The sequence below is a fragment of the Tamandua tetradactyla genome, chromosome 7 (genome assembly GCF_023851605.1).
Source record: "Tamandua tetradactyla isolate mTamTet1 chromosome 7, mTamTet1.pri, whole genome shotgun sequence".
NCBI lineage: Eukaryota > Metazoa > Chordata > Mammalia > Pilosa > Myrmecophagidae > Tamandua > Tamandua tetradactyla.
The window spans coordinates 173,478,146-173,497,896 of record NC_135333.1 but is presented as its reverse complement, the minus strand read 5'-3'; the positions used below and the strand labels follow the sequence as shown (position 1 = coordinate 173,497,896).

General features: G+C 40.6%; 2 pseudogenes; both read right to left on the bottom strand.

Moving 5' to 3' along the window:
• LOC143690737 (uncharacterized) overlaps positions 1 to 4,989 on the bottom strand; it is a 29,679-nt pseudogene extending 24,690 nt beyond the window's left edge.
• Positions 4,990 to 13,899: 8,910 nt separating this feature from the next.
• Positions 13,900 to 17,461, bottom strand: LOC143642878 (thioredoxin reductase 1, cytoplasmic pseudogene; annotated as a pseudogene).
• Between the last annotated feature and the right edge of the window lie 2,290 nt (positions 17,462 to 19,751).

The window sequence follows — 19,751 nt, the reverse complement described above, 5'->3', positions numbered from 1 at the left end:
AAGCCCATGGTCCATTGGACCATTGGTGCCCTGGAAGTTAAGCCCCCTGAATTTCTCAGTGTGCAAAACTCTTGTTTGTGCCTTTATAGTTACCTGGGTGCCTGGAGGGAAATTCAGAGTATTTTTTTGGACCTAAACTCTTGCTTAGTTTTGCTATGAGTGGAAAGTAACACATCATCTTTCTTTACATGCAAACAAGAGCAGGGATAGAATGAAAGTTCTTGGTATGTGGTGAGGGATATTAGGGAAGGGTTGGTTAGATGAGTACATGATTGTCTTGCCCACTGAGCCCAAGAAATAATAAATTGGGCTGCAAGGCAACAAAGGTGCTTATTGGGCTCTCGGAATTACATTTCCTGAGGCACAGATTCAGGAAGCCACCCAAATGGGGTCCTGTCTTCGTGCTTCCAGGTAAGTGTTTTTAAAGAAAAAGAAGATACAAAAGTTGTTTGTGACTGGTGGATTTTCCAGTGTTCCAAGTAAATAGTTTACTCATTTCTATGTCTTGTGGTTTGTTTACGGTGTCATGATGTCCTCAGGATTTTAAGGAGTGTCGTTGCTTGAAGCTTTGCAGACTTCAGCTGTTTGTGACACCTGGCTGAGATTTGCATGCGAGTAACCTGTGTGGCCTGCAGACCCCGTTTCATATCTCTTAGCCATAGTAACTCTAGGTCGTGTTGTTTCTTTTTGGTCTCAACTCTCTTTAGCCTATTTAACTGTCATAAACACATAGCTCCCTGTTTTCGTGAATGAGACTGATAGGCTTAAAAAAAAATAGCACTAGCTAATGTGTGTAGGCCTTGACAGTGTCCCAGGTGTGGTTTTGACAGTTCACCTTAAGCATTGATCTGATCCTCATAGAAATCCCACGAGAAGGCCAATTCTGTCCCCATTTTCTGACAGTGTACCTGGGTACCTGGAGAATCTGGGATCTGCCTGGAGTCCAGGCCATTGCTTAGGGTGGCATTGAGGCTCTAGGTGAGTCCTGGGGCCCTCCGAGCCCGCTGCCCTCCTTTTCCTATGGGCTTGTGCCTTCAGCAACCAGACGACACTTCCAGGCCAGGCTTCCATGTTTCTCAGTGAATTGTGCCTCCTTCAAAGGGATGATAGAATGGCAGGTATTGTCCTCTTTCAGCCCATAGTACTTGGGTACCATCATTGGTAAATCGGACCGCCCTGATTGAAACTTCACAAACAGGAAACAAACACAGAGGGCACAAGGACAGAGAACAAGGGAGGTGGCTAGTCACAGGGAAGACAAAGCAAAGTCTGGACATTTGGTATCTTAAAACATTTTTGTTTTAATGTCATTATGGTAGGGTAAAGGCACTTATTTTTATTCTTCGTAGTCTCTTTTCCTTACACACATCTTCCTGCCCTGCTCTCTCTCCAGAGTGAGAACTCTTTCTTTTGACTTAGCCTACTTCAAATTTATGAGCAAAGAATTCTGCCCTCACAAATTAGCTCCTGGGTCTTTCTTCATTATGCAGATAGGATAATGGGTTAGTCAAGATCAGAATAAGAATAAGACATGGGACTAGAAAATCTCTAATATTGCATTTTAGCTCTATGCAATGTCCCATGTAGAGGTTCTATATCAATGCTTCTGGTATGTGCCATCTGATTATCAATTATTCCAGAACCAATATTGTCTTACAACCCCCAACTTAACTGACCCTCCATTTCCTCCAAATTAATCAATGTCCTTTATTTCTTTATAGATCATTCTAATGCCTACGGCCTTTTGCTAGTAAGCTATACTCTAGTTTTCCCAATTACCAGTTGAGTGGAATGCTTGCCAAGAGTCAGTTTATTCTCTACCCTGTCTATGCCAATTGTATTTGGGATTACGATTATGTAACAATAAAATATTATGAGCGGTAAAGGCTTGTTTCTTTGAAAATTAATTTGAAGACTTTAGAAATATTTCTTAAGTTATGGTCAGATTATTAAATCTAAGATAGCTGTAAAGAATTAAAAGCAAATTATTAATATTTACAAATAATTTCCATTCTAATTGTTCTTGAGGCATCCCATTCTAGCTTAGGAAATGGAAACCAGAAGTTGTAGAAGTGCAATTGTAGATATGCTTTATGAATGCAATATATGTAGGAAGGAAACTCAAAATTCCATCAGCAGGCCCATGCTCAAAGGAAAGACCTTAACTATACATCAAAAGTTTGGCAAATAAAATACGTGTATATTTTTAATTAAAATATTTAAGATAAATATGTAACATATTTTGGTCATTGCTTAACCAATTCTTTTAACTAACCATTTATTGGTCACAAGCAAATCCCATAAGATGGTGTATACCATTTTGATCTTTAGTATGCTTTTCACCTACAAAAAATAACCACTGCTAAGTTTACTTCATAGTTTACTAAAAAACAACATCTTATATATTAAGATTCCATAGGATCTTAAGTAGCTATTACATTCAAGTATGGACTTTATACATTACACTACACCTAAACCATTTTTCTTTGACACAGATGAATTATATCTTGAGATCATGAATTTGTGCTTACTCAGGAAATGCTGGGTGGCCTTGAAGCCAAGTTACTTATTCTCAACAATTGTGTCAAATGGAATGACATAGCTAATAGCCTTTTGCTCTTATTCCACAGCATCCTCTTTAGACATGAACATTTAAAAGAAACTCTTTTCTAGGTATAGTCCTTGTTTTTTTTCACTGTGTGTGTGTGAGAGAGACCTAAAGTCCTTAGCTGGGTATCTGGCTGTTTGCTGGGAGAGATGCCACTGAATATTGCTTTGCTCTTCCATTTGCTGATTCCAATGTCAAATATGCTTTGTTATCTTCCCTGGAAGTTAATAAATATTAGACCTCTAAGAGCTGCCTTTTTATGTGTTTATCTGATAGAATCCGAGACAGATTGTATATAAAACTGGGTCCAGTTGGGATTTGGGGGGGACAGATTGTATATAAAACTGGGTCCAGTTGGGATTTGGAGGGGACAGATTGTATATAAAACTGAGTCCAGTTGGGATTTAGGGGGAATAGGGAAAAGGAGGGGAGAAGGGAAGGGTGTGACTAGTTGCTTCTCCAGTAAAGTATAACACTGATCTTGGGATTATATGCTCATGTAGAAAGTGACCAGTTTTTAAGTCTGCAGCAAGGATGGCTTCAGCGTCATCATCCAGATCTCCACTCTCAGGGACTTCAGGAGGAGCAAACAAATTGAAGAAAGGGTCATTGGAGATGGTTTTAATCACTATGAACTGACCCATGTCCCTTGTGTTTCTTCTTCTTAATGGTTTTCAAAGTGACATTCTTTCCTTCTTTCCAATCTATCTGACACCCTGTGCAACCCATAATTTCTGGTGCATCAAAAGAAAAGGGATCAGAATCATCTGGTTCTGACCTCATCCTCCATGTCTTTGTCAGCACTTCATTTGTGAAATACTCTTTGGGGTCAAAGTGAGATTCTAAGACAAAATGTCACAGGCTGACCAGCCTCCGAGAACTTCACTTGGATATCCTTCAAGAGCTTCAGAGTAGGTTCATCGTGTTCCCGAACTATACCTCTGGACAGGTCAGCATTCTTCAAACAGTCAACCACAGCTCAGGAATTCCTTTGGGAGTCTTCTTCTCCATCCTTTTTCTCCTCTTCAATCTTGGCTTTGTCCTTCAATTCCTCCAAAATTTCATCTTCCTCATCTGGTTTCCATTCACATCCTTCCTCCGCAGGTCCATAAACTGCATTGACGGTCTCCGGTGGCTCATCAGATAGAGCTGATAGAGAACGGCATACTTTCTTTCAGGGTCATCAACTTCTTCATACAATAATATGTCATATTTTATTTTTGCTTCTCTTTTTCCTTCTTGTTACCCTCACTGATAATCTTCATTTCTCCACTCCCCTCCAAGCCTCTCTCTCCTGTCTTTTCCTTTCTGTCTGCAGCACTCCCTTTAGTATTTCTTGTAGGATAGGTCTCTTGTTGATGACCTCTCTTGGTTCCTGTTTATCCGTAAATATTTTAAACTCTCCCTCATTTTTGAGGGGACAGTTCTGCAGATAAAGAATTCTTAGCTTGCAGTTTTCTCTTTCGGTGCTTTAAGTGTATCATTCCGCTGCTTTCCCCGTCCCGTCTCTGTGGACTTCTGTGCCTCCTCCCTGGACAGGCATGGGGTTCTCCTCGCTGCTGTGAGGGGCTCTGCAGTGGAGGACCTGAGACCCCGTTGTCTGTGTTGCTCCGGTGCAGGGGACTGAGGAAGGCGGAGGGGCAGGGAACAGAACTGCAGCAGGAGAACCAGGAACTTTCCTGTTTCTTCAGTTCACCATTTGTGGAGTTCGTCTCTCATCTCTACTGTCCCCCAGGGTCCTAACCAAGTGGACTTAGTCCTTTTATTCACTAAATTGCTGGGGAGATGTTTTCAGAGGCTGTCTTACATTGCCATGTTGATGACAAATGCTTCATTTTCTTTTGGTATTTAAAGTTGCATAAAAAGAAGCATGATACCAGCCTTATTTCTGCATGGAAGTACACATCCTTTCTTTTCCTGCTTACACATGTACATAATTGTTCTATCACTGAAATGAAAAGAATTGCTAGGATGAATCTATTTATGATTTATTTAAACTTAATTTTACCTGAAATAGTGAATTATTTTGCTTCAAATTAACAGGACTTTTAATTTCTGGATTCCTTTACTTAAATTTATCTTCACTTATTGCTTAGATGTCAGTTGCTCTCTGTAGATTTTTATCTGTGAACTCATATATTTCTTAAGTGTAATTTCTTACATGTTTTCATTTTTCTTATCTACTGCCTTCTCACGGGTTCTGTTTCTTCTTCATTAAGAGTGTCTAAAATTTGGCCTTGCATAGCAGATGCTTTCAAGTATAACTAACAGAAACCTGCCATGCCCAGTGAGTGGCCCACTCTCAGTCTGGCTTCCCTTACATTAGCAAGATGACCTCACATTTTGGAAGAAGATCTGTCCTACTGTGTGTCATCCTGCATGACCGCACTCTTCTTAGAAGCCCGCCCCCTCCCTCCAGACTTCCCCTCAGGTTTCTTTGGCTATAACTAAGTCACATAAACCAATCACCGGATGGAAGAATGAGGGGACCATTCATAGGTATGTCCACTGAGTGGGCAACAGGGCTACTTCCCTGAGTGTGGATACTTGACCAAAGACAGTTTCTTTTGCAAAGAAGATGGTGCTTATTTGCACCAACTGTGTCTGCTGCATTCTCTTTACTAGTGATATGACTTTTTTTGCAGCGTTGGTTATTCCATTTCCATGCACTCAACCGAAGAAGATCTTGATTTTGCTAGTGGACATTTAATTTCCTTGCACTTGTTCCAAACCACCCTGCTCTATTGTATCTCTGCTTATTGGTCTTTTCTGCCCATCCTTTTGTTTTCAATCATCTAATGCTGTTGTCCTGCCATCTTATCCAGTTCTTTTGCAGATTGCTGTTTCTGTTCATTAAGGCTCTGTCTTCTTATTTTCAAAATGACTGGTTGCAGGAGGTTTGTTGGAGCCTTCAGGATAAAGTATTCTTTCTCTCAAATTGCTATATATAGCTACAAATATATTTATATATCAAGAATTAGTCTTTGCTTCAACCTGAAATTCTGCCAAGATGATATCTGATCTTATAATAAATTCACAGGACTATTGTCACCCAAGAATCTGGAAAGAGGAGACCAGTCAGTTGCTGAGGGACTCAACTGAATCCAGTGTGACCAAACCATCAGAAACAGGTACATTTGTACAACTTTCCTCCTGAAGTTGCACCAGTGCTTCCAAAGAACAGTTCTTCTTTGGTAACTACATCTGTCAGCAGCCCATTTTATTCCACCACTTTCTAACTTGGCACAGAAGTGGCTTAGAAAAAGGATATTCAGTCATGTATGGTTCTATATTAATGTTTGTAGTATTTATTCATTCACTCATCACAGTGATATGTTGCAGTGAATTAGGATGGAGTTAACCCCCTATAGTTTTAATACTCTTAGTGTATTATTTAAACTTCTTACCAATTCCAATTTAATTTTTTTCATTATTTAGAGAATACTTTACTAGTTTCTGTAATCAAACCCATGTAGATAAGACCTTACATATTTAATATGATGCGTTTCCCCTGTACAAATGGAAACATAATTAAGTTTAACATTTCTAGACCAATATGGCTGTTAATTTCTGTACAATGCCAACTCAACACGGCACAACTGGGATATTTTTTCCAAACTTGACAGAGCAGCTAAAGTTTCCAAAAATTCAAATTTTGTATATATATATAAAAAGACCAATAGTAGTATGTTATGCATCGATAGTAGCAACAGCGTCTCCAGGTTCTGCAGTCATCTGAACCAAATTATAGAGACATCCAGCACACTCCATTAATAAAAAAAGAGTAAAAAATGCAAGTATAAGGGAGTTGATCACAGTGAGGACAAGGGAGGGTTATCTCCTTCCTTTGTGTCTGAAAGTAGCACGCCCTGTTTCCTATGACTTTTCTTGCCACTTAACACTGGAAGAATCTAATCAATGGAGCATGCTGCAGTTATTTCTATTATGAAAGAAATTCGTTACAAAAAATACAGTCAAACGGGTATGATCCCCATACCTTGGCAACACACCGTTTTCGTGACGAGTCTCCTAGACCCCCTCTGTATGCAGAGTCATTGCCACATCACTGCAATCACAGACAGCGTGCGACTTTATGTTCTGCTTCAACTTACTGTCACATCATTTTCTATATTGCTTTATTGTTCAGTTCAACAAATGTTTCCACATATTCTTTTATGTGAGAAAAGAATAACATTCTACTCTGTTGAATTGCTATCATTAAATTAAGCATTCTCTCCCTTGTGACATTTAGGTTGCTTTTTATTTATTTTTTTCCTTCATATGTGACTTTGAAATGCCTATCACTATAGATTCAAGAACCACATGAAAATAAACATATCTCTATGAAGCGTCAAAGACTTACAAAGTTTTATACAGAGGCAAATACAACTCCACAGAGTTACGACCAATTACTTGAATCTTCAAAGGTGTGAGACGGAAAGGGCTGCCGGGGCCTGGAAGGCAGCCGGGTGGCGATAATAAGGACGTCAGTGACAACGGAAGTGATGATAATCCAACTGCAATTTATTGATCCCTTGCTATGTGCCAAGTCCTCTTCTAATTGTTTTACACATGTAAACTTATTTGATTCTTACAGCAATCTTACGAATAAGGTACTATTATTACCTCCATTTTATAGAGAAAGAAATTCTACACTAGAGAGGTTAGTAACTCATCATTATAAGGCTTATGTCAATCGGATGCTTTCTCTATGCAGGCTACTGTGCTAATTGCTTTACATGTATCATTCTATTTCATTTCTTTATGAAGGATTAGATCCTCCTAAGGAGTCCAATTATTACCCCAATTTTACACGTGACGAATTTGAGGCCAGAAGGGGCAAGTCGGGTGACTAAGGTCACAGGGCTTATGAGAGTCAGAGCACAGGTTTAGTCCAAGCCTACTCAGCTCCAAAGCCCATGCTCTTAGTTCTAAGCTATGCTGTCATCATGAACCTGAAACCGGTGTAGTTACTGATTTGCTTAAATCCTACACTGGAACCTATGTCCCTTCTGCCAGTCCAGTGCCCTTTCCAGTATACTGCTGTGACCCCTATAACTTTCGTTACCTCCCCTTTGCCAAGGCGGCACATTTCCTGGTGCACACCTCTTCTCTCTCTCATCCCTCCCTCTCTGGGGCTCCTGGTCTCTGCTTCTCTATGCAGATCTGCCTCCCTCTTTCTATCCATCAGCTTCCATTTCCATTCACTTGTAAATGGACTATCGTGGGCAGCCCTCAAATGCCCTCATCGCCCGGGTCCATCAGACTGTCCAGGCAACTTATTTAGTCCCTGTGACTCAATGTAAGATTGCTGAGAATGGAGATTGAACCCCTGTGTTGGGTGAGTTTGTGTGGGGCACACAGTACCCAGCTGTGTGTGGGCCAGTTTCTCTAAGAAGGGGATGAGGACAACAAAGCAGAGACTAATGGAAAACAGAGCTTTCTGAGTAGGAGAAAGGGGCTGTGTCCCTTTGCTGTGTCACAATGTCACCCATTGCTATCTGTGGGTTCCTTTGCTGATCAACCTGTGTGCATATTTTTTTTGTATAATTTTTGTATGAGGGGGTTCAGTGTCCAGTGTGTGTCCCTCTGCCACCATCTTGGCCCATTTCAGCTGCCACTGCCTTTGTGTCATGAGGGCACAGCTCTGTGAAGTAGTTTTTTCTTTTTTTGCATGGCAGGAGAGCACTCTGCTACTGTGCCACTATTACCCATCCTCTGTGAAGTTTTAATTAGATTATTTTCATCCTGTAGATGAGGTGGACATGACTTCTTTTTTTTGCATGGGCAGGCACCAGAATCGAACCCAGGTCTCCGGCATGGCAGGCGAGAACTCTGCCTGCTGAGCCATTGTCACACCTCCCGGACTTGACTTCTTTATCTTGATCTGAGATCCAATTGCCTTACGCTCCCTCTGTGGTATAATGATGTTGAAAATGACTGAAACAGCTTCATTTTAAACAAATACAGGAGGGCTGTCCCATGCATGGCCCTTCCCTATTTTGGCCCCATCAAGTGACATCTGATAACAAGCCCGAGCTTGGCTGCTACTTCTTGGCTGGATTCAAAGAGGAAAAAGATAATAAATATTTCTTTTTTGAACATGTCCACTCATGGCACAAGAGCACACAGTAATTAGTGGTGCTTAATAAGGGGCTGCTTCAGTGAATTTCCAGCGTTAAAACTCAAGCAACCCTGGAGAAAAGCATTAGACTTTCTCCCTGTGTTTGAATTCAGACGTTAGTAAAAATGCTGGCTTCCCACATGCCATTAAAATGCATGTCAGCAAGTATTTCTAGGATGGGTGTATTGCTTCTTTTAGGATGGCTCAACTGAATAACAACTTTTGTAAATATTCTTTTTGAAATGGAAAATTTTGCCCACAGTGTGATACAAAAATCATTGATTTCAGCATGTTTTCCCTTTTAAAGGAGTGTTTTAATTTTACTGCACTGAATCAAATGGAATTGACTTTGTTTTAAATGCTTATTAGAAAAAAAATGAAAAGATTTAAATGTCTCCATTTCTTATAGGAAGACTCTTGGAGAAGAACCATTTTATGAGGTTCTTGGGTTTAGAAGAGGTTTGTTTCCATTTGTGAACTTAAGAATTTTTTTGTTTTGTTAAATCACATTGAGAACAAACGCTGGTATTTTGAAAATGGATGATTTCATTTGGATTTGTTCTAAAATTCTAATTCTTCTTTTGATTTTTCAAATGTCAAAAAATGTCTTTAGAGCTTCCTGTGCCCTGGATGCAGAGTGTAAACTGTAAACAGAGGAAGAGGGAAAGGGTTCTCAGCCAGCACCCTGAATCGGCCCCAGCACTCGTCTGGTTATTTTCTCTTTGACATGAGGAAGGGCGTCAGAGGTCATGGCGACAGGACAATGAAGTTTTCTGATCAGTGCTGCCCCTCGGAGACTGACGTAATCTCTCTAATTTAGTGCAGTCCCGCAGGCTCTGCGCTTTGTAGTTTCTACCACGGAGCTTTGTTTATGAGTACGCTTGCTTTTGTAGCAAGGCAGGGAAAGGCATCTATATGTGATCTTTGAAATCTGAGTTTCCATGATTTCTGTCAACTGAAAGGAGCCAGGATGTTTGCTGATTGACGAGTATGTGTGAGCTAATCAACTTTGTTTCAGCTGCTCCTTAGTCCGCCTTTGGGGCAGTAAGACTCCCTTGGTCAGATGTGAGGGCTGGAAGAGATTGTACAGCTAGGACACTTAGACAATGCCCAGCATAGTAGGTACAAAATGCGTATTCATTCTTTCTCCTACCCCCCTCTTTGTGGAGTAGGTTTTGTAATGGGGTTCAGTAAGGCATTGCTCCTTGGAAAGGTCTCTGTAACGGTAAAATAATGCAGTGCAGACTAAATAGGATGAGAGGTAAAATCTGACACCGTCTCTTGATATCTTTTCAATCCTTTAGGTCTTAGAAAAACTGGTCCTTTGGATAAAAGTCAAAGGCTGGGGAGGCCCATGAAGTATTTTCAGAGTCTGCTGGGCCCTAGGTTAAGCCAACCAAGCACTTCTCGATATGGAAGAGCCACTGAAATGTGCCCACAAACTGATTGGCTTGGTGAGGATATTTTATTCATTTTTATCTCTTTACCTATATATCCATCTATTTACTTATTTAGAGATTTTGATTCTATAATATAGCCAATGGATGCATGGTAGGTGGAGAGTATTACAGGACAGGGGGGTCTAAGAGATGACACCTCACAGCATCGTCCTTCCACACTAATCCAGGCAGGGTCTTCCCTTTTCTCTTCCCTTCTCTTTCTTTTCCTTCCTTCTTTCCTTGAACTTATTTTTTAGAGAAGTTGTACTTTTATAGAAAAGCCATGCAGAAAATACAGAGTTCCCATATACTGCCCTCATACATTGTGTTTTCTCTGCTGTTAACACTTTGCATGAGTATGGCAGCTTTGTTACAATGGAGGAAGAATGTTATTATAATTATATAATTGTATTATAAACTAAAGCCCATAATTTACATTAGGGTTCACTGTATGTGTTGTGTAGTCCTATGAGTTTTTTTTTTTTAATTTATTCTGGTAGTATTTATACAACCTAACATTTCCCCTTTTAACCACATTCAAATCTATAATTCATTGGTGTTAATTGCAGCCACAGTGCTGCCCTAGCATCAGCCCCATCCATAAACCATCCACAACTTTTTCATCACCCCAAACAGAAATTCTGAACCAATTAACCATTAAATCCCCACTTCTACTCCAATTCTAGACCCTGGTAACCTGATTTCTAGTTTCTGGCTCTATGAATTTTCTTTTTCTAATTATTTCTTATTGGTGACATACAATATTTGTCCTTCTGTGTCTGGCATATTTCCCTCAGCATGATGTGCTCAGGTTTGTCCAAGCTCTTGCAGGTATCAGGACTTCATTGCTTTTTACATTTGATCAATATTCCACTGCATGTACATGCGTCATAAATCCATTCATCTGTTGATGGACACTGGGGTTGCCTCCATCTTCTGGAAACTACGAATATCGCTCTGACGAGCATCAATGTGCAAACGTCTGCTGGAGCCCTGCTTTCAATTCTTTGGGGTGTACACCTAGAGGTGGGATAGCTGGATGAAGACAATTCCACACTTACGTCCGGCTGTATCGCCCAACTGTTTTCCACAGCAGCAGCAGCACCATTTTATTCCAGCCAACCATGAATAAGTGAGCGTTCTTATTTCTCCATGTCCTCTCAACATTTGTTATTTCCTGCTTTTTTAAATATCAGCCATTCTAGTGGATGTGAAATGCCATCTCATTGTGGTTTTGAGTTCCATCTCCCTAAAGGCTAATAATGCTGAGCGTATTTTCATTTACTTGGAGAAATGTCTTTTGAAATCTTTTCCCACTTTTCAAATTGGGTCGCTTGTCTCTTTGTTGTTGAGTTGTGGAATTTCTTTTATATACTAGAGATTAAACTACTATTGAACATATGGTTTCCAAATATTTTCTCCCAATCTGTAAGTTGTCTTTTTACTTTCACGACAAAGTTCTTTGGTGCACAAAAGTTTTTAATTTAGATGAATCCCCATTTATCTATTTTCCTTTTTGGTTGATCATAGTTTTGGTGTAAAGTCTAAGAAACTGTTATCTACACACAGTCCTGAAGATGCTTCTAAAGGTTTTCTTCTAGGAGTTTTAAAGTTTTGGCTCTTATGTTTGGGTTTTTGATCCATTTTGAATTAATTTTTATATATAGTTTGAGGTAGGAGTCCTCCTTCATTCTTTTGCATATAAATATATAGTTTTCCCAGCACCATTTGTTAAGTAGATTATTCTTTCCCCACTGAGTGTACTAGGCACCGTTGTAAAAACTCAATTGGCCATAAATGTGGGGGTTTATTTCTGAACTCTCAATTCTATTCCATTTGTCTGTATGTCTGCCCTTTTGCCAGTGACATGCTATTTGGATTACTATAGCTTTGTAATAAGTTTTAAAATCAGGACGTGAGTTCAACTTTATTCTTCTTTTTCAAGATGGGATTTGGCCATTGAGTCCATTATTATTCCATATAAATATAATGATTGGCTTTTCATTTGTGCAAAGAAGGATATTGGAGTTTTGATTAGAATTGCCTTGAATCTGTACATCATTTTGAGCATAAGTGATGTCTTGTGATAGTCTTCCAATCTATGAACATAAAGTATCCTTCAGTTTATTTAGACTGTTTGATTTCTTCTAGTGCCATTTTGTAAGTTTCCATGTATGAGTCCTCTACTTCCTTGGTTAAATATACTTCTAGATTTTTGTTCCTTTAAGTTGCCATTGTAAATACAATTTTTCTTGATTTCCTTTTGAGATTGTTCATTACTAGTATATCGAAATACCACAGAGTTTTTTGTGTTGATCATGTATCCTGCCAATTTGCTGAATTTGTTAATTAGTCCGAGTAGTTTTGCCATGGATTTTTTTCAGGATTGTCTATATATATGCCTGTTCTAGTTTGCTAGCTGCTGGAATGTGATATACCAGAAACAGAATGGCTTTTAGAAGGGGGAATTTATTAAGTTGCTAGTTTACAGTCTAAGACTGAGAAAATGTCCCAATTAAACCAAGTCTATAGAAATGTCCAATTTAAGGCATCCAGGGAAAGATACCTTGATTCAAGAAGGCCGATGGCATTCAACTTTCTCTCTCAGCTGGAAGGGCACATGGCCTTTCAAACTGGGACAAGGAACATGTTATAAGCAAACAAGGAATGTTTTTCTCCTTCTTTCCAATTTGGTTGACTTTTTTTTTGAATAATTGCTCTGGCAAGAACTTCCAGTGTAATGTAGAATAACAATGGCGACAGTGGAAACTCAGGCTTTCACTACAAAGTTTGTCATTTGCTGTGGGATTTTCATTTGTGCCCTTTGTCATGTCACAAAAGTTTCCTTTTATTCTTAATTTTATAAAGTGCTTTTATCAAAGAGTGCTGGATTTTGCCAAAGCCCTTCTCTGTTCCAAATTCTGTTTCAAAATCACAGGTTGTTTTTTCTTTCTTTTTGCTCTATTAATGGAGTAAATTACATTAACTGATTTTCTTATGTTGCACTATCATTGCATACACCTGGGATAAATCCCACTTGGCCATGATGCATAATTCTTTTAATATACTATTACTTTTGGTCTGCTAGTATTTTTTAAGGATATCTGCATCAGACAGGATACTGGTCAGTAATTTTCTAGTACCTTTACCTGGCTTTGGTATGAGAATGATGTTGGCCATGTAGAATGAGCCAGGGCATGCTCCCTCTTGTTCAGTTCTTTGGAAGAGATTGAGCAGAATTGGTGTTAATTCTAGTTGGAATGTTTGGTAAAAACTACTATTGAAGTCTTCTGGTCCTGGGCTTTTCTTTGTAGGGAGGTTTTTGATGACAGACTCAATCTCTGCACTTGTTATTAGTCTGTTGAGATTTTCTATTTTTTCTTGAGTCAGTGTAGGTAATTTGCATATTTCATCTAGGTCATCTAATTTTTTTGGCATACAATTGTTGAAAATACCCTTTTATAATGCTTTTTCATTTCTGTGGCATTGGCAGTAATGTACCCACATTCATTTCTGATTTTAGTTGTTTCTGTCCTCTCATTTTTTTTTTTTGTCAGTTTAGTTAAGATGCGTAGATTTTGTTGATCTTTTGAAAGGATCAACTTTTGGTTTTGCTGTTCTTCCTTCTTGTCCTTGCATCTGACAGTTCCACTGCTATTGTCTGTGCATGGTTCTTTTTGAGTTTATCCTGTTTAGGGTTCACTGGGATTCTTTTTTTTTTTTTTTGATATTAATACATTTTAATGTTTCACATTGTTTGTCAGAAGATTTGTAACCAAAATACATAGAATTTAGTATAAGTTTCAGTACACTGGGCAATTATAGAATCTAAATAGGACAAGTCTAAAAAATAAATCCTTTTTTATTTATTTTTTTACCATAAAATGGAGGCAAAACATTTTATTCTACTAAGAGAGAGAATCACAACATGATTAGGCACAATCATCTCACACTGCCCCTTGTCCTAATTTCAGGGATTGGCAGCCTTGGTAGGAAAAAAACAATTAAAAAAATAAATAAAACTGAACACAGTTAACTGCCTTGATCCCCTTCTAGTTTTACCTTTTCCCCACTTCCTCTACATGGCCAAATGGAAGGAGGATGCGAGGAGGAGCATACTCTGCTGACCTAATGCTAGGCAGACGCACAAATTCCTCAAGTGGCCCAGAAACGTACTTTGAAACAACCACCCAGTGCCATGGCTGAGAAATAGAGGAGGTGACTGCGGTAGGGTGGAAAAGGATGGTGGGAGCCTGGTATCTGCAGCACATGTTCCAAAATGAATGTATATAGTGAGAAAAGAGAGCCTAAAGATAATGCTCAGCAAGGACACTTACACAAACACTAACACTAGGGGTTAATACCTCTGCAGTAATACAAGCTGGAATGCTAACAGTGCATAAACACGTCTACTGAAAATTCCTCCAGGTACAACTGTTTTTTCAACTGAAAAAGTAAAAACCGTTTGGTTTTTAAATGAAAATCCTTCACATTCACCTGTGTTCAAAAAATAATAATAACTTATGATACTAACAACTTCCTTAACAAAATAATTACCAAAAAACATTAAATCCTAAGTGTGGAAACAACTGTTTTCCTATAAATGTAGTTCATTCTTAGGAAGGGTTAAATATATAACATACATGAAAATGTTGTGATATTCTGTGCTTTTAGCTTAAAGCTAAAGCCATCAAAAAAAGTTTTAGACAAGTTTCCCACTATAAAAGATTTCAGTTCCCTTAGACTAAGACACAATAAACTAGATAATGTAAGACATTTACTCGTTTTCCCCATTTACAGTGGGCGTCTGCCTCCATGATGCGGAGTGGTGAAAATCACACTAGTCTGCCAGCCAGCCTGTTCTATTCTGCTCTACCTCTGGCAAAGGAGTACTGATTCCAGCAGGCAATCATTTCCCTGCCTAAACAAACTTAAAATAATAATCAGTGATAAACTTGGCAAAGATTTACTTGTTTGGGGGCATTTAATTCATTAAAACAGACACTGCTAACCTGGACCGGAGAAGTGAAGAGCACCTTAACCCTCAGAAGCACACAGGAGGACCGAGCTCTCTTTCAGGGGACAAGCCTATGTACCCCCAAAGTGAGCCAAAACGCCCCTCTCATGCAACAAGACAACGTATTTGGATGCTCTCGCTCGGACCTGCATTTGGACAAAGACCGATTAACATTTTGTAACATTTTTCATCTCTATTATCATTAACACCATTGAAAAAAGAGAAAATAATCAACTTTAGAAAGCTTAACAATGAGAATGAAGCAAACCCACACAAAGGAAAGATTATGCTAAAACATTTGACAGCAACTCTATCACTGCCCACCCCCAGGGGCTTAGGGCTGGTGACATCATGAACGCATCAAAGACGCACTGCCAAATGTCAGCTTCAAGTCCATTAAGGTGACCCCAGTGTGGTGCTGCCCGCCTTCTCCACCACCTCCTACCCAGGAGCTCCAAGAAGGGCTTGGATGGAGGGAAGGGCCGAGAGCCCAACAACCTTCCTGACGACTTCATCTCAGATGTGGGCAGGGAGACAAGCCAGTGGCTGGGAGCCTTGGCAGCAGCACCCACACCGGGGCTTACCCTCAGCAGCCAGTCTGCAGGACACTTCCCCCAGAGCGTTTGGTCACCGACAGGGTCGTGAATACCTCTGCACAGACAGGATGGATTCCAATCGTACTGTCCAGCTGCTTTTTGGTCATGCCACACTTCAGTGCAGCTGCAAAACCCTGTGTAACTTCTCCAGCGTTTGGACCCAATAAATGGAAGCCCATAACACGTTCATTGTCGCTCATATTGCAAATTATTTTTGCATAACATTTGTTGTTATCTCTTGATGGAATTGTCCACTCCAACGGCCAAAAGTAACTATGGTAAACCTCAATATTTTCTTCCCCAAATTTCTCCACAGCTTTATCTTCAGAAAGGCCACAGGCACCATATTCCAATGGAGTAAATACAGTTGTTGGAACATTTTCATAGTCACACTTGACAGCAGAGCCAGCATAAAGCCTCTGAGCCAGCAATCTTCCTGCCTGGATTGCTACTGGGGTGAGCTCCACTTTACCCTCCAGTATATCACCGATGGCATAGATATAAGGCACATTGGTCTGCTCTTCATCCGTGACAGGTATTTTTCCAGTCTTTTCATTTATCTTCACCCCCACAGTTTCTAAGCCAATTTTTCTCATGCAAGCATCTCTTCCTATTGCCAGTAATACCGTATTATACTCTCCTTCGATGATTTCCTCACCATTGGTGGACTGAGCTACCACCCTGAGTCGGCCTGGTGTCCCTGCTTCAATTTGTTCAACTTTTATTGGCACGAACTGTTTTATGAACTTGACACCATGTTCTTCCATGTGTTCACCAATCTTGCTGGCCATGTCCTGATCAAACCCTCTAAGGAGGATGGACCGCACCATAACAGTCACATCTAAACCAATTCCAGCAAGAAATCCAGCACACTCCAAAGAGACATAGGATGCTCCAACCACCAGGGTCTTACCCGGACAGTAAGGTAAGGAGAAAAGGTCGTCACTGCTGATGCAGTACTCCCTGTCACCAGGGATGCCCGGGTAACGCGGCCTCTCACCAGTGGCAATGAGAAATCGCTCAGCTGAGTAAATTTTTTCTTTGCCTTTATTATTTGTTGCCTTAATCCTATGAGGACCAACAAACTGCCCATAAGCATTCTCATAGGTGACCCTTTTCTCCCGCAGAGCTACTCGGTAGCCCCAGTTTAGAGAGCCAATGTGGTTCTGTACAGCTTCCGTCATTTTGTCCCAGTCGTGTTTGACTGTCTCCTCAACTTTCCAGCCGTAGTTGCGAGAGTACTGTAGGGCTTTTCCTAACAAAGCTGCATGGTGCATCAGTTTTTTAGGTATGCAGCCCACATTCACACATGTTCCTCCAAGACCCCATCTGGTTCCAAGAGGGGTTGGAGTGACAAAATCCAGGACCATCACCTTCTTGTCATATTTGGCTGCCTCCTTAGCAGCAGCCAGTCCTCCGGAGCCACCTCCAAGGATGATCAGGTCATAGTCATAGGACTCCAGAAAATCTTCAGAGCCGTTCATGGTTAAGAGCTTTGGAAGTCTGCCCTCCTGACAAGCCTTCAAGGCTGGACCATGGCCGCCTGTCTTTCTCTGTCGCGAACACAACGGGTCCTTGGGTCTCGGAGGTCAGTTCGGCGCGCTCTCGAGCCCGGCGGCTCCGGCGGCTCCTCTGCGGCACAAAGAGAGCGGGCCGAGGACGCCCTTCCGCCGGCAGCCGTGCGGGCTTCACTGGAATTCTTGAATGTGCAAATATGCACTGTCTTCTCAGATTTTTAATGACATTGTTCTGTCAATACATTTGGAAAGTTTTCTATTATTATTCCTTTAAATATTCCTTCTGCCTCTTTCTTTCCTTCTCCTTCTGAGATTCCCTTAGTACATATTTTGACAAGCTTAATGGTGTTCCATAGGTCTTTAGATTCTATTTGCTTTTTTTAAAAAAATTACCTTTTCCTTTTTGCTACTTAGCCTGAATAATTTAAAATCTTTGTCTTTCTTCTGATAGCTCCAGTCTGCTATTGAAATCCTCTAAGGAATTTTTCATTTCAGTTATTTCAGTCTTCAACTCTAGTATTTTTGTTTGGTTCCTTTTTAAAATTTCTGTTTATTGAGAGTCTCATATTTTTCATCCTTTCTTCCACTAGTAAACTTTAGTTCTACATAGGTGTTTTCCTTTATCTCCTTGAGCATATTAGGGATTTTTTTTTTTTTTAGTTTTTGTTCATTATGTCCAATTCTTCTTCACTGAAGGTTTCTGGATTTTCATTTTGTTCCTTTGGATGGGCCACTATTACCTGTTTCTTTGTTTGTCTTATAATATTTTGTTGTATACTGTACATTTTAATTTTTTAAAGTGTTCACTCTGTAGTTTAGTCCCTGAGCTGTCTGTTCCTTAAGTTTGCATCTAGCTAGTGATATATAGATTTCCTTGAGTGTCAGGAGTTAACTAAAACAAACAAACCACTGTAAATAACACACTTCACATTCTTTGCAAATTGGGTATATGTTGACTAGTGTTCTCCCTCAGAGATTAGCGCTCTTATTAAGATTAGCTGAGGCAAATGTGAAATTGTTACAACTCTCAAAAACTTTTTGGGCTGCATGGTATCCATCTTATTTTGGCTTAGTCAGTTGCTGCAGCCCTGACCTTTGACCTAGCTAGTAAGCTTTCCAGCCCAGGGCATAAACGTCCCCCAGTCCAAGCCTGCATCTTCAGCTGTATCCACACCATCCACACACCAACCCCAAGCCCACTGCTTATCCCAAATGATAAACTTACCGTCCCCACCACCCTCAGACTTCCAGTCCCTCTCCGAGTTCACAGACGTTTGCTTTAAACTAAGCAGCTTTTGATTCCTGTGGGAACTCTGCTACCTTCTACCCGGACCCTCAGCAAAGGCCCAGACCCACAGGTCCTCTTGCCCTGCCTGCGTGCTCCCCACCTGCTGTTTGAGCTCCCCAGCCAGCCGTGCTTCCTCTCAACCCATCACTGCACCCTCTCTCTGGGACCTGTAAGTGAGAAACCATCTTTCCTCTTGCATCATGGCCTCACTTTTCCACTGTGTTGTACAGGACCCACATTTAAATTCCAGCGTAACCACTCAGAGCAGAAGTGCATTGCCCTGTCAGTCTTTTCTGAACCTGCTTCATGTCCTGGGCTTGTGCCTGCTTTTGGCCCTAGGAGTTCCTGCATTTGCAGGAATTTGAATGCTCCCTCTACTCACTATGAACTCCTCCCAGGTGCTGTGTTGTGTAACTTAAGATGGTAATCATTGGCTCCTGGTCACTTTTACTTGATTGTTTCTTACACTGTTTAACTGTCCACAAGCTGCTTCTGCCTGCAGGACAAATACCTAGAAGGTGAGTGAGAGGAGAGGTGAGTCCTCTAGTTCGGACTTCCTGCCTGGCACCTGGTGGGCTGCCTCTGCCTACAGGCACCGCAGTGCGTGTGCACTCTGGCCACATGGCCAGGGACCCCGATGGGGCTGCAGGTCAGCTCCACACTGTGCCTGGGGGGGAAGGAGGGACAGGCCGGCAGAGACATCATTTCTACCATTTTTATAACAGCATTTTCTTGATTCCCAATTAACCAGTTACTACAATCCTTTAACTGTTTGTTAGAGTTTTGAGGGCAATGATGCTGCCAGTTCCTGCTAGGTGTTGAAGCAGAGCCCTGGGGCATCTTATGTCCCCATTTTGGTTGTCTGGCTCCTTTCTTTCTTTAAAATGTAAGATAAACTTAATTTGGGGGACATTTTAATTGGTGTATAAATGGCAAAAATAACCTGTACATATTGCTAGTGCTCAAATGTGGTGGAATTACCCAGATGTACACAGTATGAAACCAACAGCACAGTCATGAGAGAGAACCAGCTGTGACCCTCCCAGTGTCCTCATGCCCACTGATGCCCCCAGCCCCAGAACACGATCCTGTTTCGTCTGTTTGCATTTTATTGAATGGTGTACAAATGGGACTATATGGGTGGTTTTTTTGTTTGTTTGTT